Source organism: Phyllobates terribilis, unplaced genomic scaffold (genome assembly GCF_046119375.1).
Source record: "Phyllobates terribilis strain yellow unplaced genomic scaffold, ASM4611937v1 Scaffold_5__5_contigs__length_657084704, whole genome shotgun sequence".
Lineage (NCBI taxonomy): Eukaryota > Metazoa > Chordata > Amphibia > Anura > Dendrobatidae > Phyllobates > Phyllobates terribilis.
Genome location: NW_027362765.1, coordinates 54,330,415 through 54,352,198, shown reverse-complemented (window position 1 = coordinate 54,352,198; position 21,784 = coordinate 54,330,415). Strand labels below are relative to the sequence as shown.

At 45.3% G+C, this 21,784-nt stretch overlaps 1 protein-coding gene across 2 annotated transcripts in view; it reads right to left on the bottom strand.

Moving 5' to 3' along the window:
* LOC141271949 (uncharacterized) overlaps nt 1-21,784 on the bottom strand; it is a 66,770-nt gene that overhangs the window by 14,893 nt on the left and 30,093 nt on the right. The gene's annotated exons all lie outside the window — the stretch shown is intronic.

The following is a 21,784-nucleotide window of genomic DNA, read 5'->3' as shown; positions in this document are numbered from 1 at the left end:
GGTTGCGACGGCTCTGGTGGAATGAGCCTTGACATTGTCCGGGGCCGGAACTCCTGCTAAAACAAATGGCCTCCCTAAGCCACCTAGAAATGGTACCCTTGGACACCCCGTCACCTTTCCTATTCCCCTGAAAGGCCAAGAACAAGGAATGGTCCTTCCTCCATACACTAGTCATGTTTATGTACTGTAGTAGGGATCTTCTAACATCTAGGTTATGGAATCTAACTTCCCCTGGGTTTTTTGGATTGCTGCAAAATGAGGGTAGTACAATCTCCTGGTTACAGTGGAATCTAGATACCACCTTGGGAAGATAAGCTGGATCTGGTCGCAAGGTGACCCTATCATCATAAATTTGCGTGTACGGAGGATCAACCGAAAGGGCCTGCAGGTCACCCACCCTACGATAAGAGAATGGTCTTAAGGGTGAGGATCTTTGGAGAGACGTCCTGTAGGGGCTCGAACGGGTCACTGGTAAGTGCGTTCAAGACCAAATTCAGGCCCCAGGAAGGAACTCTAAGGGACCGAACCGGTCTGGCTCTGGCACAGGACTTGATAAATCCAGAGATCCACCGATTCCCGGCCAAGTTAAAATTATAGAGCGCCCCCAAGGCTGACACCTGAACTTTAAGAGTTCCCATGGCTAGACCCAGGTCACGCCCCTTTTGCAGAAACTCCAAGATTCCCTTGATTGGAGGCTTGTCTGATAATTGGGCATCTATAAAATCCAGGAATTTCCCCCAGACTCGGCTATAAATTTTAGTCGTTATTGGTTTCCTACTACCCAGCAAGGTAGAGACTAACCCTGGTGAAAACTCCTTGTTACTTAGTAGTGACCTCTAAAATTCCACGCCGGAAGATGGAATCCTCTGGCTTGGGCGTGGAATACTGGTCCCTGAATGAGAAGGTCCGGCCTCTCTGGTAGAACCCAGGGATCTGAAACCGACATTAGTCGAAGCAGGGAGAACCAAGGCCTCTTGGGCCAAAAAGGGGCTATAAAGAATTATCCTTGCACCATTCTCCCGAATCTTCCTCACCACTGCTGGAACCATTACTAAAGGGGGGAAAGCATAGGCCGTCCTGTACTTCCAAGGAATCTGGAGGGCATCTACAGCATGGGGATTTTCTGCTGGGTTTAAGGAACAGAATCTGTCTACCTTCCTGTTTGCTCTTGTGGCGAACAGATTTATGTCTGGCTGTCCCCATAACTGGACAATTTGTTGGAAGACCCCCGGGTTTAAGCTCCACTCCCCCTGTCTTAGGGTGTGGCGGCTGAGAAAATCTGCCCTTACATTTTCCACCCCCCTTATGTGAAGGGCACTGAGGGATGGGAGGTGTTGCTCTGCCAGGTGTAGGATTCTGTCTGCCACAGTCATCAGGGAGCGTGACCTTGTTCCTCCCTGGTGATTTACATGGGCCACTGTTGTCTGGTTGTCGGACCTGACCGTGACATGGTGACCCTGAATGTGAGGAAGGAAGCCTATCAGGGATTTCTCAACTGCACAAAGTTCTTTTAAGTTTGAGGACACCCCCATCTCGTGGTATGCCCAGTGGCCCTGTACTGAGAGCTCTGCTAGATGACCCCCCCCCCATCCGGAGCCGCTCGCATCGGTTGTAATCACCCGATCTACTGGTCTGGACCACTGCACGCCTGAGGTCAGATTTTTCCTATCTGTCCACCATGAAAGGGAATCTACAGCTTCAAGGGAGAGAACTTGATTTTCTAAATGCCCGTTGAAGGACCTCTGCGCTGACAGGACCTCCCACTGAAGAAGTCTCATATGCCCTTCAGCCCATCTGACTGTTGGGAGACAGGCCGTCATAGAGCCCAGGAGGGACATTGCTTCTCTTAAGGACATCACTGGAGACCGCATGGCTTTCAAGACTACATTGATTATTTCGCGAACCTTTTCTTCTGGGAGGAAGCAGGCTTGGAGACAAGAATCCAGGATTAGACCTAGGAAGACGTGAGTCCTTGAGGGGGTTAATTTTGACTTTTGGGTATTTACCAACCACCCTAGCTGTTTCAACACCGCTGTGACTTCTAGAAGTTGACTGGAGCAGTGGACTTCTGATTTTCCTATTACCAAAAAGTCGTCTAAATAGGGAACGATCACTACGTATTTGATTCATAGAAAGGCCGTTACTTCCGTTATTAATTTTGTGAATATCCTCGGTTCTATGGAGAGGCCGAAGGGTAGGGCAGTAAACTGAAAATGCCTCAGCTCTTTCTGAATGAACAGGGCTATTCTTAGATATTTCTGGTATTCTGGATGAATTGGGACGTAATAATATGCGTCCTTCAAGTCTATTACTGCCATAAAGCAATTGTGGTGCAAGAGCTTCACTGCCGAGCTCAATGACTCCATCTTGAAAGTCTGGTTCTCTATCAACTGGTTTAGACTCCTGAGGTTGATGATGGTCCTTAAGGACTAGTGTTAATCGAGTATGTTCTGTTCCGAGAATGCTCGGGCGAGCACCGAGCATTTACAGCTGCTCGGTGATATGTTTAAATCGCTCCCGTGTGCATGATTTGCAACTGTTAGACAGCTTTATTATATGTGAGGAATGTGTAAGAAATAGACATTCCTCACATGTAATAAAGCTGTCAAACAGTCGCAAATCATGCACAAGGGAGCGATTCAAACATATCACTGAGCCGCTGTAAATACTCGGAGCTCGGCCCGAGCATACTCGCCGAAAGGGTTAATAGAACATACTCGCTCAACACTATTAAAGACCCATTGTTTTTTTTTTATCATGAACAGATAGAATCTCTTCCTCCTTTGTGGTAGCGGAACTTCAAGAAGGACCCGTTTCTCTACTAGCCCTAATATTTCTGACTCCAGGGCTATCTGTTCTTCCTGGACCTTCCTCTTGGGGGTAATCATAAAGGTCCGGTGAGGAATCTCGCTGAACCATATCTTCAGGCCACCACTCACAATATTCAGAATCCAGGGGCTTGATGTAATGGCTTCCCAAGCTGGAATAAAGTGGGAAAGCCTCCCCTACCTCTGGCCTGGCGTCATTGGGAAGACTTTTTTGTATTGGAGGACGGTCCTCCAAACATATAGCCTGACTCCTTCTTGGATTTGGACTCCCATCTTCTCCTGTCTCCCGGAGGGCGACCCCAATTAAATTTTCTCCTCCGAAAACTAAACCTTTTTGAGTCCCCTGAAAATCCTGGGAACCCTTTGTTCCTATAGCCAGCCTTCTCTAAGAGGTCATCCAGGAGTTTGCCGTCACACTGGAGGGAACATAATTTATGTTTGGATTGTAGGTCGCCTGGACAACCCTTGAGCCACAAGGCTCGTCTGGCAGCATTAGACACACTAGCTGATCTAGCCGAGAGTCTAACAGAATCCGCTGAAGAGTCTGCCAGGAAGGCCGACGCTGCCTGCATTAGGGGCAGATTTTAAAGGATTCTATCCCTAGGGATCTTTTTATCCCTAAGTTGGTCTTCCAATTGTTGGAGCCACACCATGAGAGACCTTGCCACAAAGGTGCCAGCTACCGCAGGCTTCAGGCCTCCTGCTGCAGCTTCCCAAGTGTGACGTAGAAAGGTGTCAGCCTTTTAATCAAGGGCATCCTTTAGGACGCCTGAATCCTCCAAGGGTAGGGAAGATTTTTTGGATGACCTGGCTAAAGTCCCATCAACTTCGGGGATTTTATCCCAAGGCTCAGAGTCCTTCTCCTCAAAGGGGTACCTTCTTTTAGAGAAGGAGGGTAAGGCCTCTGATCTCTCTGGTTTCTTCCACTCTCGGTCAATGAGGCCCTGAATTTTAGTGTTTACTGGGAAGCAGCGTCTCTTTTTCTTCTCCAAGGCCCGCAAACATAACGTTTTCCTGGGATTTGGATGTTTTCTCCTCCCCCAGACCCTTGGTTGATCTGACTGCTCTGACCAGTTTGTCTGTACCCTCAATGGGGAAGCAGGGTCTACCGTTATCCGATGAGGAAGAGGATGATGAATCACTCAGCCATAGATCCTCGGACTGGGAGGAATCAGAATTGGAGGAGACCTCTCTATGGGACCTTTTCTTCCCTCTAAACAACCCCTTCAGGGACCCCTGAACCTCTGCGTGGACAATGGATTTCAGATTGGATGCGAAATCCAGAGAATTTTCTGCTATAGTTTTATTAATGTAGTTCGGGCAAAGCGGCTTTTGCCAATCTATGGGAAGGGAAGTTTGGCAGAGGGCACAAATCTTGTACATTTGCTTGGCGCTACTCTTCTTAGGCTCCTACAGAAGGAAGCACAAGAGACTTCCCATTATTGAAAGGTGACATTCACGAAGATCACTCACCCCTGAAGTCACAAACGGGTACCGGATTCGGAGGCTGTGGCGGAACACGCGATGATTCCTTTCTGGATGGTCCAGAGGTGTTTGATACCTTGCTCATGCGGGTGCCACTGCGATTGCTCGAGAAGCTGTCCGTGTGAGAGGCGTCCTTCTGCCTCTTCCGTTGCTGAGGTGGGGGGGTTAGCTGCTGCTCTTGACTATCCTGGTCAGCCATCTTGCAGAAGCGTGCCACGCTCCCAGGATAACCCCCCCCCCCCCTAATATAGGGCCATCCAGAACCTCCTCCGGTTCAAGGGCCCTCCCCCTCCTTCCCAGGCCAAGGCTCCAAACAGAAAAAACGGCCCGGGATCGCTTTACAGGGCGCCGCCATCTTGCATTGGGTGCCGCCCCCTGACGTCACCCAGCACGCCTCTCTCAGCGTGACCCGCGCCATGACGTCAGACGCATCATACCCGGAATTTTTCCTCAGTGATGTAAATTGGCCTATACCGCATGGTTTTTTTTTGCCTTCCCCTGGATCAACGCTGCGGAATAGCTGCAGTGCACAAGAAATAGGCTGAACTGGATGGACGCTTGTCTTTTTTCGGCCTTATAAACTTATTATAAGTTGCCGCTCCAGAACGCGGCCGACAGAAGTGGCAGGGGGAGGGCGGCGCAGCGGTCTACAGGAAGCAGGAGCCTACCTCACCACGTGTGCCCGCTTGGACGCAGGACCCAAAGGAGCTGCGGACAGCGCTTCTGGAGGCTGGAACACACCTGCACACACTTCCACACCGGAACAGACCCAGGTAAGTGTTCTTTTCCAGAGAGGTTCCCATCAAGGACAGGAAACCAACTGAAGCGAGGCAGAGGTACCGCCCTTTTATTTCAGACGGTTTCCTGTCCTTGATGGGGCGGATCCCTCTCTCAAGGTGTGCTGTCATGGGTGAGGGGAAAATTAGTTATTCCATATGACATAAATTCGCCTTGGACACACATGGAATGGCTGACCATTCGGAACAAACTAAACACCAATAGAGAGAAACCTGAACTAAAATGGTCATGGAACAAAAGGTAAAGGACTAAAAATATCAGTAAAACACCTTTATTTTATGATCAGAGCCCAAAACATATCTCCCATATACAGTACAGACCAAAAGTTTGGACACACCTTCTCATTTAAAGATTTTTCTGTATTTTCATGACTATGAAAATTGTACATTCACACTGAAGGCATCAAAACTATGAATTAACACATGTGGAATTATATACTTAACAAAAAAGTTAAGGAGCTGTGTATGTTCTGTACATGGTCAGACACAGACAGTTTTTAAAATGAACTTTCGTTTGTGGGAAAACCCCTTTAAGCTAGGACAAGGCTCCACTGCAAGTTCTTCATATGAAGAAAAAACATTCCTAGCTTCTCCTTCCTACTAACCCCTTCACGACATCTGCCATACATATACGACGCTTTAGGGAGTGTGTTCCCGCAAATCGCCATACATGTACAGCACTGCTGTACATGTACGGTGTTGCACTAAGTAATATCCCAGGGTGGACGACATTATTGTCCACCACCTCCCTATAGAGTTATAAAGGCATATTCCACACTTGACCATTATAAGATATCCAACTAGAATTACCCCAAATAATATCAACTAATAATATTCCCGCTGAGCTCTGATTGGTTGCTCTAGGAAAAGAGTTTTTATTTTAAAAATTATGATAACTTTTTCCCCATAAATTTCCATCACGGTATAAAATCCACAATCTGATCCTACAACGTAACGAGTTCTTGTTTTCCCCCATATTCTGCTCCACAATCTCCTCCTCCAGGATAAGTGTCCTCATTCCAGGACCGACGCCACAGACATCTCATGGGAAATCACTTTATTCTAAACTATTACAGCCAAAATTAGGGAAATTACAGGTTTTACATTTTTCCAGACAAACATAAAACCAGACATTTCCATTCTCTCTAAATCTCCACCCCAGAGAGAAAGGGTCATCTGTTCCCAAACCAGAGTGACCTCCTCTGTATACATAATCACAGTCAGCGTTATATTACTGGGTTTATATATCCTTTTGTGCACACAGGACCTGTGATGATGTCACAGTCATGTGATCAGTCACCTGAGGGGGAGGTAAATGGTCAGCTAGATCACACTCCCTGGACATTCTAGCAATGCAGCAAGCCACTCCATTACATATCCCCCCCCATCTGTTCAAACTTGTGGGGTTGAACACATAGCATACACAATCACATTATAACCCACGGTTCACACAGAGACCATGTACTTGACAATTGACCTGCTCAGCCCCTGGAACATTAGTAATCGACATTATCCCATTCCTTAGGGACCTACCATCTGTCATTGTCACTAACTTCGTCAAGTCACATTTCCGAGTAGTAACCTTGTCAGACCTCCCCCGCTCCCAGCGGTCAGTTGTAACCTTGTCAGACCTCCCCCGCTCATAATGGTCAATACAGCAGTGTGACTTATTTGCCCTTGTATCTACGGTCAGGTCTGACTTCTTGCAGTCCCGTACTCTATTGGGTCGTTTGTATGGGCCTCTCAGACCTGAGTTACTGGAGGTCTCACTACCTCTAAACTCACGCCGACTATCCTCAGGACATCTTGAAAGGTCTCTAACTTCTACTGTAGCCGTCCTATTATTTGAAGGGCCCTTTCTCTGCCTGGTCTCACAATTTCTAGACGGCTGCCACCTTCTGCTGCTCAGGCGATGCTGTCTTTCCATTCGCAGTCTGGCGAGATTCAACTGTTCTACCTCTCGCAGGTAGGTCACACGGTACTCAATCAGCATGCGTATATATCCAAGATTTTCTTCCGTTCCTACAGCGGAGAATGACACCATGCCGTCTTCATCTAGTATCCAATCCTGATGATCACGTGGACTGCTTACTTTCATTACACCAGACTTCTTTACCATCCTTTGCATGGCTTGGCCATTTCTCCCAATGAGCTTTCTTACCAGAGCATGAGGCACAAGGATAACTTCTTCCCGCAGACTTTGAGCTTTTCTCATAAGCTCCAGTTGTCTAATGACTTGTTCAGTCTTCAACCGGAGAAACCGCTTCGTGCGAATACATCGCCAGTGCATGTCACTTAGGATAGCCACACTCTTCACTGTGACTTCGGTTGTGGACAGGATCACCAGCTGTTCAGCTTCTGAGGTCGAGTACACCTTACAGGCTCCCACGGCCTTCTTAAACTCTTCGTGCACTGACTCTCTGGTACATTCTTCTCTCAAATCTTCGAGTACATCTATGAGGCACTTGTACAGAGACGTTTCTGTCTCACCAGGGGTCTCCAAATGATCATCTGGCTCAGGTTTCAGGGACAACTGACTTTCAGCTTCTTCACCCTGTATGCTTCCCCTGAGCTGACTCACAGCTATGAACTCAAGAATTCTCGTCTTGACCACTCTCATTTCATACTTATTTTCTTTCAACACTCTCTCAGCTATCCTCAGGTCCACCCTCTCATGGCCCAAAGGACTGAGCGCAACGTGTTTGCCCTTCTCCAAGGAAGACTCGTTCACTGATTGGTAGTTTGCCAGGCGACCTTTGAGCTCGATAACTTCTTTCTCTAGCTCAGCTATTCGCCTCTCAGCAGCCCATCTCTGAAGCTCTTCCGGCTTCAACTGCTCCTTTATCAGCAGAATTTTCTCAGAGCTCTCTGTCTCCAATGAGCCCACTCGGAACTCGACAGCCAGTCTCTCAAGCTTTTCTTGCTTCAAATGGGCTTGTAGCGACTCCTTGAGTTCCTTGATCTCGGCTCTCACATCCACAGAATCACCCAAGCTCACATTATCCGAAGAGGCATTTGCTTCATACCTCCCTTCTTCGATGAACTCCTCCATCCTGCAGAGTCTATCCTTAAGGCACGTCTCTGCCCTCTGGAGATCACCACAGAACGTCTGCAGCTCCTTCACCTGAGCTTCCAGACCTGGGATCTTTCTGCGGAGATCATCATTCTCAGCACGGATGTCCTGTAGAGTAGTCTCAATCACTTGGAGCATGTGCTCTGCATCAGTTTTATCATCCTCTAGTTTTTCCTTAACCTTGAGGAGATCCTCATAGTCTCTCTTGAGTTGTTGCAGTTCCCTATTGAACTTTTCATGCCTCTTTTCTGCCTCACGTTCGTGACCAGACACTTCATCTTTTATTGCCTCTTTCAGGGCGGATAGCTCCCAGTCTCGCTGGTACAGAGAGTCCACCAGCCGCTCCTTCTCCTGCATTTGAGGCTTTACTTGATCCTGGAATTGCTGCAGCTCCCTCATGAGTTCACCATACTCCTTCTTGGAGTCACACAGCTCCCGGTTGAACTGTTCGCACAGTCGTTCTAGGTTTTGGTCACGTCCAGAAACTTCATCCTGCTGCGCCTCTTTTAAGGCAGACAGCTCCCTATCCCTCTGGTGTAGTCCCTCATCCAGCTTTTGCTTCACCTGCATCAGCTCTAAGTGTGCCAGGGAGAACCGATCTTTCAACTCGCACAGCTCATCTTCAAACTCCGCTTTGTCAAGCTCCAACTGAAAAACCTCTTCTTTACTTTTCTGGAACTTTTCCTTCCGATTGTTGCTTTTCTCCAGTTCTCGTTGTAAGTTCCTCACAACCTGGTTTATTTTCTGCCATTCAGACTCCAGGCTCAGCTGATTTGAGGACACATTCTCCAGGTTTTTCCTTAGTTGTTGCACGTCACTCTTATACTGCTGCCTGATAGGCTCCAGCTCTTGGTCATGACTGGCCGCCTCCTCTTTCAGGGGTGTCAGATCCTGATCCTTCTTTCTCAGTACTGTACCGGAGGTTGCTACTGGCAACGTCACCTCCTCTTCTGCTTCTAAAGGAGGATCCACACTCGGAATAAAAGCACACAGCATTACATTTTCTTTATTTGCGCTTTCAGCAAAGGCTACAGGAGCAACTTTTTTGTGGCCCTTGCGCCATCGAAAACGAGAGGGGGACTTGCTCACCTCGTCTAGCTCCTCTTGACTGAACTCTCTTTCTACTTTCGTAGTGTCACCGTCAGCTATGGAGTCTGTGTCACTCCCCATGGTGTTGTGGACCAACAAGTCACCTCCCACTTTGACGGCAACCCCTTCTACTGGAGCTACCCCGTTATGAACTGTCAAATTGTCATTTTTAGGCGGTACCAACCCACAACCAGTAACCAATAACCAATTTTAGTTTTCTATACTCCACGCTTTTTTGAAAATCCGCCCCCTTTTGGACATCCACACCTGTAGAGGGTTTTTTGAAAAAAAAAAAAACACGCGATAGTCTTAGGACCCAGTTCACAACATCTCTTACCACCTCCCTGGGCACTCTGGGACAATACTGGCGCCCCCAGAGAACTCACAGAATGGTCCGCTGCCGCCATTCTATACGGTGCCAACAGCTCCTGCCGTTCCTGCACCATGTCCTGTTGCTGCAATTTTATCAGGTACCTTAACCGCTCAGCAGCTTCAGTCTCATCTGCTGCTCCCTTCACAGCCATCTTTATCTGCTCCTGCATTTCTTCAGAAAACTCCATTTTGCTGAAGAGCGTTTGCAGCCGGTCATCTAACCACTTCTCCATTCCGTCTGGGGATACTGCTCCATTCATAGCCATCGCGGTACACTGTTCACACTAGACACTTCACACTGCTCTCCCCGGAAAATTTTCGTGGCCCCACCAAGCCACAGCAAACCAGGTTTGAGTGCGACGACAATTTTCGTAACCCCGCCGAGTTACAGCAAGATCCTTTAATCTTCGTGACCCCGCCGAGTCACAGTAAGATGCTTGCATCCACAATCTGTCCTGTGCCATTACCCCTAGCAACCAGGCTGCAGTTGCCCGCATTCTCCAACCAAATGTAAGGTAGCGCTATTCATCACGCTGGGGTACTCGCTTCACCGGGTCAATTAAAGCACACATGCAACGTTTTCCGGTAATATGTAGTCCAGCAGTTTATTACACCTCATAAACCACACATACAGTTAGGTCCATATATATTTGGACAGAGACAACATTTTTCTAATTTTGGTTCTAGACATTACCACAATGAATTTAAAAAAAAACAATTCAGATGCAGTTGAAGTTCAGACTTTCAGCTTTCATTTGAAGGTATCCACATTAAAATTGGATGAAAGGTTTAGGAGTTTCAGCTCCTTAACATGTGCCACCCTATTTTTAAAGGGACCAAAAGTAATTGGACAATTGACTCCAAGGCTATTTCATGGACAGGTGTGGGCAATCCCTTTGTTATGTCATTCTCAATTAAGCAGATAAAAGGTCTGGAGTTGATTTGAGGTGTGGTGCTTGCATTTGGAAGGTTTTGCTGTGAAGTAAACATGCGGTCAAAGGAGCTCTCCATGCAGGTGAAACAAGCCATCCTTAAGCCGCAAAAACAGAAAAAACCCATCCGAGAAATTGCTACAATATTAGGAGTGGCAAAATCTACAGTTTGGTACATCCTGAGAAAGAAAGAAAGCACTGGTGAACTCATCAATGCAAAAAGACCTGGGCGCCCACAGAAGACAACAGTGGTGGATGATCGCAGAATAATCTCCATGTTGAAGAGAAACCCCTTCACAACAGCCAACCAAGTGAACAACACTCTCCAGGAGGTAGGCGTATCAATATCCAAATCTACCATAAAGAGAAGACTGCATGAAAGTAAATACAGAGGGTTGACTGCACTGTGCAAGCCACTCATAAGCATCAAGAATAAAAAGGCTAGACTGGACTTTGCTAAAAAATATCTAAAAAAGCCAGCACAGTTCTGGAAGAACATTCTTTGGACAGATAAAACCAAGATCAACCTCTACCAGAATGATGGAAAGAGAAAAGTATGGCGAAGGAGTGGTACAGCTCATGATCCAAAGCATACCACATCATCTGTAAAACACGGTGGAGGCAGTGTGATGGCTTGGACATGCATGGCTGCCAGTGGCACTGGGTCACTAGTGTTTATTGATGATGTGACACAGGACAGAAGCAGCCGAATGAATTCTGATGTATTCAGAGCAATACTGTGTGCCCAGATCCAGCCAAATGCAGCCAAACTGATTGGCCGTCGTTTCATACTACAGATGGACAATGACTCAAAACATAAAGCCAAAGCAACCCAGGAGTTTATTAAAGCAAAGAAGTGGAATATTCTTGAATGGCCAAGTCAGTCACCTGATCTCAACCCAATTGAGCATGCATTTCACTTGTTAAAGACTAAACTTCAGACACAAAGGCCCACAAACAAACAGTAACTGAAAACCACTGCAGTGAAGGCCTGGCAGAGCATCAAAAAGGAGGAAACACAGCGTCTGGTGATGTCCATGAGTTCAAGACTTCAGGCAGTCATTGCCAACAATGGGTTTTCATTTCAATCATTTAATCTGTCCAATTACTTTTGGTCACTTTAAAAACAGGGTGGCACATGTTAAGGAGCTGAAACTCCTAAACCCTGCATCCAATTTTAATGTGGATACCCTCAAATGAAAGCTGAAAGTCTGAACTTCAACTGCATCTGAATTGTTTTGTTTAAAATTCATTGTGATAATGTCTAGAAACAAAATTAGAAAAATATTGTCTCTGTCCAAATATATATGGACCTAACCATAACATAGTCCATCTCAGTGGCTCGCCGACATATTACACATATAACATCCAAGAGCCTTTCCAGTGACAGATATGCCCACTTGGCTCCAGATACAGCGTTCAACAAGGTAACAATATCAATGTCCACATCAAGCAGCGTTTTTTTTTACCTTTGCTGGTCGTAGCTGCTTCAGTCAGCTCGGTTCTGCCACAGCTGTGGCTTTAAGGCTTCCCAGATGGGGCCTCCAGGCCACGTACCTTCAAAGGCTACTGGCATCTGAAATACAGGGGGGATCCAGCCTCTGCCTTCCAGGCTAGTGGAGTCCCACACAGGGACCAGGCCTCTCTTTCTAGGCCTCACCAGGCCACTCTTTCTCTACCTGTTTCAAAACTACCAGGGTTTATATATCCTTTTGTGCACACAGGACCTGTGATGATGTCACAGTCACGTGATCAGTCACTTGAGGGGGAGGTAAATGGTCAGCTAGAGCACACCCCCTGGACATTCTAGCAATGCAGCAAGCTGCTGCATTACAAGGATAAGGCTCAGTCAGTCTCAGAATATGCCTCTGTATTAGAACAAACATGGTGGGATTTTGGATATGAGCATAATGATGATAAGGATCGCAGATTATTGTTGCAGTGTTTTATGAATGGTCTTAGACCTACGGTTCAGACTGCAGTACGCACTAGTCGCCCGGAGTGGCGCAATATGCAATGGGTTGATTTAAAGAAAATAGCCCGGAGGTGCTGTACTATAAAGCATGTCAAAGAAAAGGGTTAACTTGGCTACTGTGCAGCCCAGGAAGGCAAGATGAGGTGGGGGAGAGGAGGAAGTAACCACCAAGGAGGAAATAGAGATTACAGCAATGTAGAATATTGGTCGTGCCGGCAAAAAGGACATCTATCCATCAAATGTCCCGCAAAATCAACAGCCACTGCCCAGCCCCCTCCATAGGAAACTGGCAATCCAGATGTCTCCCTCTGCCCCGTTGTCATCCCCCAGGGACCCACACTAACTGTCAGCGTAACCCTGGAGGAAGGACAAACTATTTCATTCATGGTAGACACTGGAGCAGCCTGTACAATATTAATGTAAGAACATGTTCCAGAGAACATTTTGTCCCCAGACTATGCGACTTGTAAAGGGGTAGAGGGACGACTTACTAAATTACAAATGACTCATCCTCTCCGGTTAAATTTGCATGACTCAATTTCAATTGTAACCCAGGTTTTAGTTTCCCCTGATGTACCTTTTAATTTGTTGGGAACAGATGTGTTACAGAAAATTGGGGCTTATATAGAATTCACTCCAAATGGCCCCAAGATGACCACCCCCCTGGATGATGACACATTGTGTAGCCTTCTATCCCTAACAATTCCCACAGTTCTAGACAATATGGACTCTAAACCTAATTCCCATCCTGTTTGGTTTGAGGATATACCCAGTCAATTGTGGGCATGTAGCAAACTTGATGTGGGAAAACTACCCATCCCTCCAGTGACTGTAAAACTTAAACCAGGTGCCAACTCCCCTGGATATAGCAATATCCTTTAAGTGCTGCTCAGGATGTGGCAATACATGAGAATGTCCAGGAGCTCTTGTTAAGAGGTCTAGTTATTTCTATAACCTCCCCATTTAACACTCCCCTTTACCCAGTCAAAAAGAAAACCCCACCTGGACAGCCAGTAGCCTATCGTATGGTACATGATCTTAGGGCAGTTAATGCAGTAACTATAGTGGATACTCCACTTGTACCCAACTCCCATACTCTCCTGAATCAGGTCCCCTCCACAGACACCTGTTTCACAGTGATTGACCTGGCCAATGCTTTTTTCTCTGTCTCCTTGTCCACGGAGTGCACTTCTATTTTGCCTTCACCCACAGAGGTGCTCAGTATGCATGGGCAGTCCTTCCTCAGGCAGCTGCTAACTCCCCTTCCTTATTTTCCACATCCCTAAAGACTGTACTCGATAACTGGTGACCCTTTGATTCATCCACCATACTCTTACAATACAGGGCTGTGGAGTCGGTAAGCCACAGTTGCGACTCCGACTCCTGGATGTTATCAGGTTCCGACTCCGACTACGGCTCCGACTCCTGGATTTTATCAGGTTCCGACTCCGACTCCTTCATAAATGGCCAATTCATAACAATAAATTTACTGTTGTAAAATATTAACATCGTGCTTATTCAGTTTCTCACCATCATATAAGTAATCAGACCACTTAGTGCAAAAACTATATTTATTAGAATACAATTAGAATATAGCAAATAACTTTTATAAACTTTTCTAAACTTTTGTAAGTAAATATGCAATAAACACTGTTATGCAGTTAATAAGAAGAAATCTATAAATTTGTCCTCAGAAAAAGTATTGCCTCTGTCAGATCCTCCTTCATGGATGCCCTCCGATCTGATCTAATTATTTTAAGAGCAGAGAACAACCTCTCTGCACTAACTTGGGTTGGTGGCAAAGCAGTAACCACTCGGGCAACATCTCTGACAATGTCAGGATACAGAGGAATCGCTTGTTGCACTGTTCTTTTTGATGAAAGGTCAAATTTCTCAATTTCTTTTAGTGCACATGAAAAATTCTGCTGAAATGTACTGGCTGTGTTCTTTGATGGGGATGACTCTTCTTCTATGCGGGAACGCTTTGCACGGTCCTTGTGATCCAAATATTTTTCGAAAATAAATTCTTCATCAGTTGATGATGAGGGTGAAGATGTGGCAGGACGACCAAATTCTTCTTGTTCCTCCTGACTGTTCAGCAACCCTTTCATCCTTACTGCTATTTCAAACAGAGCTTCTTTTCCTTTAGTTAGCTGTTGATCATCTAGAAGAATCCGATGCATTGGGTCTACATTAACAGCTGCCAAAAGAATGTTATTTTGGAATAGTAGCTCCTCTCTCCGTTTCATTGATGTAGCAATGCCACTTGCAATTAACCCTCCTCTTTGGGACAGGCGAAACATCAGGTTCTTCCACTCCTTTAAGAAAATACCTGGAGTTAAGTCCTCTGCTTGTAATTTTTTAGTTACTGTAAATGGGTGCTCTAGCAATTTTTCTAGCTCAGTCACCTGATTCCACTGACCTTCATTTAGCGTCAGTTGAGGGTTAGCCATGTCTACAAGAAAGGTTTTCAGTTCAACCAAGCGCTGAATCATTAAGTAAGTACTGCCCCATCGTGTGGCTTGATCAATAATTGCCCCTTTTCCAGCACGTCTCTTCAAAATGGAGTCAACTTAAGGGGTTCTGGCAACAGTAGCCAATTTTCTCACCTTGCCAATCAGTGCAGCAGCATGTTCTTCTTGCAGACTGTATCTTATAGCGAGCTGTAGCGTATGCACAACACAGCGCATGTTATGAATGAAAGAACGTATTGACACAGTTTCAACAAGATCATCTAAACTATCATGTTGCTGTTCATCTGAAGCAACTTCAGTTTGCTCCTCAGTTACAATACTGTGTTCCTCTATTTCAAACATTTCTGTGTCTGTGGACCCAGAATGTTCTTCTAGCTGCTGGTCACCATCATTACTCTCATTCATTAGCTTAATAGTACTTATCATATTTGAAGCATTGTCAGTTACGACAGAAAGTACTGGCTCTTTTTTAAGTTCATAGTCTTGCAGAACCTTTTCCACCAAGACCTGGAGAAACTCACTGGTGTGATGAGCTTCGGTGTCTTTTACTGCCAATGTCTTGGTAACTATTTCATTTTTGTCACAAACAAATCGGACATTGATGGCAAAATAGTTCACTCTGTGACGTGTGCAGGCATCCATTTTAAGAAACAGAAAGCGTCCCTTGAGAGTTTTTTTTAAGTTCTTCCTTTTGTTTAAAAGCTTCTTCGATTACTAATTTTCTAATACTCTCTCTCTCCAGAGAAACACCAAGCTTGCGGGCCATTTCCCCATTCAGACACATAAAAGCTGGTCGTGAAAATAATGAAATAGGCACACTATCCTTTACAACAAGCTCTATGATGTTTTTTAAATGTATCTACTGTCATTGTCACAGTAACTTTGTCACTGACAAAATATCTTGCAACTGATGGCAGCAAAGTTCTCTGCTCCTTTGTTTGGCTGGAAGAGCTGGGCACTGGTTCATTGGTTTGGATGCAGTCTTTCTCATCCACTGCTTTCAGTACTTCTGGATGAAAGCGCTATAAATGTCTCTTTAGATTAGAAGCTCTGGTAGGAGCATTTTTATCTTTGCCTGAATATGAACTGATCTTGGCTTCACAGCATTTGCTTTCGTCTGGATCATTTGTCATACACTGACAGACATAATGTTTTCTATCTTGAGTGATGGTGAAATGTTCAAATACAGCTGATTTAATGTGACGCTTCTTTGACATTCTCAGGTTTTTAATTCTGCATTCACAATCCAAATGACAATTGTTTTTACTAAAAACAATTGTACAAAATTATTGCCAGGTCGTACAACTGATATAGTGGTCAGTAATACTGTCATTCCTCATGTACTCACAGTTAACTGATGCAAAGTTTGTTGAAAGGATAATACTTCTTACAGTCTTCCTCTTCTGAGTAGCAGCTGTGAGATGCTTGGAAGACGCACACCTAGTAAACATCTAGTCTAGAGGAGGAGCTTTACTACTAAGAATTTGCAACACATTTTCACTTTCAGTTTCATACATTGTAAGCAGGGGGGTTGGGGCAGCATGAAGTTAACCAAGTATAAGATTAGATAAGGGCAGTGGAGAACAGTGACACACAAGAAGTAAGAAATGTCTATCTCCAGCAGAACTGCTTATCACTGTTGTTCACAGTTTGATAGAACATACAGTACAGACCAAAAGTTTGGACACACCTTCTCATTTAAAGATTTTTCTGTATTTTCATGACTATGAAAATTGTACATTCACACTGAAGGCATCAAAACTATGAATTAACACATGTGGAATTATATACTTAACAAAAAAGTGTGAAACAACTGAAAATATGTCTTATATTCTAGGTTCTTCAAAGTAGCCACCTTTTGCTTTGATGACTGCTTTGCACACTGTTGGCATTCTCTTGATGAGCTTCAAGAGGTAGTCACCGGAAATGGTTTTCACTTCACAGGTGTGCCCTGTCAGGTTTAATAAGTTTGATTTCTTGCCTTATAAATGGGGTTGGGACCATCAGTTGCGTTGTTCAGAAGTCAGGTAGATACACAGCTGATAGTCCTACTGAACAGACTGTTAGAATTTGTATTATGGAAAGAAAAAAGCAGCTAAGTAAAGAAAAACGAGTGGCCATCATTACTTTAAGAAATGAAGGTCAGTCAGTCCGAAAAATTGGGAAAACTTTGAAAGTGTCCCCAAGTGCAGTTGCAAAAACCATCAAGTGCTACAAAGAAACTGGCTCACATGAGGACCGCCCCAGGAAAGGAAGATGAAGAGTCACCTCTGCTTCTGAGGATAAGTTTTTCCGAGTCACCAGCCTCAGGTTAACAGCAGCTCAGATTAGAGACCAGGTCAATGCCACACAGAGTTCTAGCAGCAGGCACATCTCTTCAACAACTGTTAAGAGGAGACTTTGTGCAGCAGGCCTTCATGGTAAAATAGCTGCTAGTAAACCACTGCTAAGGACAGGCAACAAGCAGAAGAGACTTGTTTGGGCTAAAGAACACAAGGAATGGACATTGGAAGTGGAAATCTGTGCTTTGGTCTGATGAGTCCAAATTTGAGATCTTTGGTTCCAACCACCGTGTCTTTTGTGCGACGCAGAAAAGGTGAACGGATGGACTCTACATGCCTGGCTCCCACTGTGTAGAATGGAGGAGGAGGTGTGATGTTGTGGGGGTGCTTTGCTGGTGACACTGTTGCAGATTTATTCAAAATTGAAGGCATAATGAATCAGCATGGCTACCACAGCATCTTGAAACGGCATGCTATTCCATCCGGTTTGCGTTTAGTTGGACCATCATTTGTTTTTCAACAGGACAATGACCCCAAACACACCTCCAGGCTGTGTATGGGCTATTTGACCAAGAAGGAGAGTGATGGGGTGCTAAGCCAGATGACCTGGCCTCAACAGTCACCAGACCTGAACCCAATCGAGATGGTTTGGGGTGAGCTGGACCGCAGAGTGAAGGCAAAAGGGCCAACAAGTGCTAAGCATCTCTGGGAACTCCTTCAAGACTGTTGGAAGACCATTTCCGGTGACTACCTCTTGAAACTCATCAAGAGAATGCCAAAAGTGTGCAAAGCAGTCATCAAAGCAAAAGGTGGCTACTTTGAAGAACCTAGAATATAAGACATATTTTCAGTTGTTTCACACTTTTTTGTTAAGAATATAATTCCACATGTGTTAATTCATAGTTTTGATGCCTTCAGTGTGAATGTACACTTTTCATAGTTATGAGAAGACAGAAAAATCTTTAAATGAGAAGGTGTGTCCAAACGTTTGGTCTGTACTGTATATATTTGAGTAACATTTATAAAATTCATATGAAAGTTCAATTATGAAATATTAATACATTTTTTTTAAAGCTGGAGTCGGAGTCGGTACATTTCTACCGGCTCCAACCAAAACTAACTCCGACTCCACGACTCCAGCTCCACAGCCCTGTTACAATATGTGGATGACCTTCTCCTTTGCTGCACCACTGACCAGATATGCCACAATGAATCTCAATCTCTGCTGATATTCTTAACAGAAAATGGGAGCAAAGCTTCAAAAGATAAACTCCAATTGTGCAAGTCTACAGTCACTTTCCTTGGGCATTGCCCGTCTCCAGGCATTAAGCATCTCAGCCCATGGAGGATTGAGGCTATACTAAAAATACCCCTTCCAAGATCTACCAAGTCCCTTCGGGCATTCTTGGGCCTAGTCCAGTACTGCCGTCTCTGGATACAAAATGCCTCTAGTATTATGGCCCCATTGTTCCAATGCCTCAAAACTGAGCCTTTCACGATTAATTCTGAGGCTATTGATGCATTTCACACCCTCAAGCTCACTCTTTCTGCCTCACCAGCTCTAGGTATACCGAATTATGACAAGTTTTTTACTTTGTACTGCCACGAACAGGCAGGACATGCGTCTGGTGTCCTTACCCAAGAACATGGTGGTAGGCAGCGCCCTCTATGATATTACTCTGTAACCCTAGATCCAGTCATTATGGGGTCTCCTACTTGTGTTAGAGCTGTGGCAGCTGCTTCAGAACTTGTTAAAAAGACAGAGGACATAGTGTTAGGTAGCCCCCTCACGCTTCAAGTTCCTCATGCTGTATCTGAAATACTTCAATAGGCTCAGACCCGTCACCTCTCAGCATCACGGTTGACAAAATATGAAGTCTCACTCCTTACACCCCCCCATATAACTATCAAACGCTATAATGTTCTAAATCCAGCTACACTACTTCCAGTGGATTTAGAAAAGGGAGGAAAGTATCAGGATGGGGAAGAGGGAGATACCATGAGCCAAGATTTGCCCCTGCTTTTCAAATTAGCAGATGAGGAAACTCAATTTGATATGGCACATGAACATGATTGTCAGGCAATGATGGAAGCTGAAATAAAGGGCTTGGCAAATATTACTGATGTACCACTCACTAACCCCTTTGCTGAGTATTTTGTAGATGGATCCAGAGCTTGGGACAGTGAACAAGGACGATTCATCACCGGGTATGCAGTAGTCCACAATGGTAAGGCAGTGATACAAGAACCACTCCCCTCCAGCTGCTCTGCGCAAGAGGCAGAGCTTAAAGCACTCGCTGCAGCGTGTAATCTGGGAAAAGGTAAAGAAATTAATGTATTTTCTGACTCGCAATATGCTTATGGTGTTGCACATGACTTTGGCGCCATTTGGCGAAGTCGTAATTTCTTGACCTTTGCTGGCAAACCTATAAGGAATGCACGAGCGGTAGTGCAGCTACTAACAGCACTCACCCTTCCCCGAAGGGCAGCCATAGTCAAAGTGTCAATACACACTCGGGAACAAACTCCCCTTACAGTAGGGAATGCCTTGGCCGACCAAGCGGCTAAGGAAGCAGCACGATTACCTCTGACAGAGATACTGGCTATCACAAATGCGGGAACCCCAGGAGACTCAGAGTCAGGGAGTGCAGGAAGCCCCCTTTCAAATAAGGAGACATCCCCTGCACCGGTCCCAGTGGCCGTGGACCTCGAACTACTGCAGGTCTTCCAGACCCAGGCTCCCCGCCACAAGCAGAATGCATGGGTCAAAGCGGGAGCCGTACAGTCAGTGTCAGGGGTATGGCAGGTAAACAAAAGTATTTGCCTTCCACGCTGACTGTTCCCCATGATGGCTGTCCTTGCACATTCTCCGGTGCATAACTCAAAGGGTGTTATGTGTGCAGTGGTGCTACAAAACTGGTGTGCCCAAGGGTTCCCGAATACGGCTGCAAAGTATGTTCAAAAATGTCTAGTTTGTGCAAAACATAACCCTGGTAGGCCTATTCGAGTCCCACGAAAATGCACACCAAAACCAGATTACCCATTTCAGAGACTGCAGGTGGACTACATACAGCTACCTAAGGTGGGTAATTATGAATACGCCTGGTATGCATTGACCTTTTCTCTGGGTGGCCAGAAGCTTGGGCGGTGACTAAAGCAAACACAAAAACTACTGCTAAAAAATTGATCAGTGAGGTGGTTTGTAGATATGGGGTGCCCGAAACTATAGAAAGTGAAAGAGGAACCCACTTTACTGGGGAACTAATGAAACAAATCATGATCACTCTTGGGATAGAACAGGCTTTCCATGTTCCCTATCATCCACAAAGTAGTGGGAAGGTGTAATGTCTCAATGGTACCTTGAAACTAAAAATTCAAAAGTGCATGGAAGAAACACACTGGTCCTGGGTAGATTGTTTGCCCATAGCATTGTATTCAGTGAGGACTGTCCCAAGGGGGAGGGAGAAGCTGTCCCCATATGAAATACTGTTTGGTAGTGTCCCTAAGACAGGGTTGTATTTCCCACAGCAGCTGCAGGCCTCCTATGGTTCTCTCACTGAATATGTTCTGGAGTTGCATAAACATTTGACTGTTACTCATAACCGTGTTCTTTCCTCTATCCCAGACCCCAATTGCCTCAGCGGCACTCACACTTTGGTACCAGGAGACTGGGTCGTGGTAAAGAGACATATGAGGAGACCACTGGAGCCCAGATACAGTGAATCATTCCAAGTGCTGTTAACCACTGCCACTTCGGTCATGCTTCAAGGCAAAGACACCTGGATCCACGCCAGCCATTGTAAAAAGGTTTTGAACTCCAGCAGCAGCAAAGATGATGGCCCTGTTTGTTTGGACTATGGTGATAGCAACCGTGCCCTTGCCCTAACTCTCCATGAAGTACTTAAAGAGAACTGGGATAACAAACTGATAAAGCATCACCAAGTCTTACTCCAAGACATGAACTCTAATGACCGTCCTAAGAGCTGTTGGATATGCACCCATAGTCCAATATCCTCCAATACTATGCCTTATTTAGCTATTCCAGTGACTTTGAATGAAATGTTTTACTTAAGTAACTACACTTTTCCTATTAGACTAAGAACAACAAAGAAAAAGAAGGCTGTAGGTCTAACTGTAGCTGCTTGGGTGACTGAGCCATGGTTGTTGTTTAACAGGAGTGGTCCACCTCTAAGTCAGACTGAAATGCCTTGGGCGACCAGTCGTGTCGACCTCTCTTGTTATCCGAACTTTACGTTTTGCAGCTGTATTCAGATAAAATCCAGAGGGTTTCCTTTCTCTACAGCTGACTATTCAGAGTGTAATGGATCTGCTACCACTACTACGCAGTGTATAGCGGTTGATGCCACTCTCAATCCTAAGCTTCATTGTGTAAATGTCACCTTGCAAAATCTAATATCAAGTTTTACCTCAAATGACACTCAGTATCAGGGAAAAATTATGGAAAAATTAAGCACCA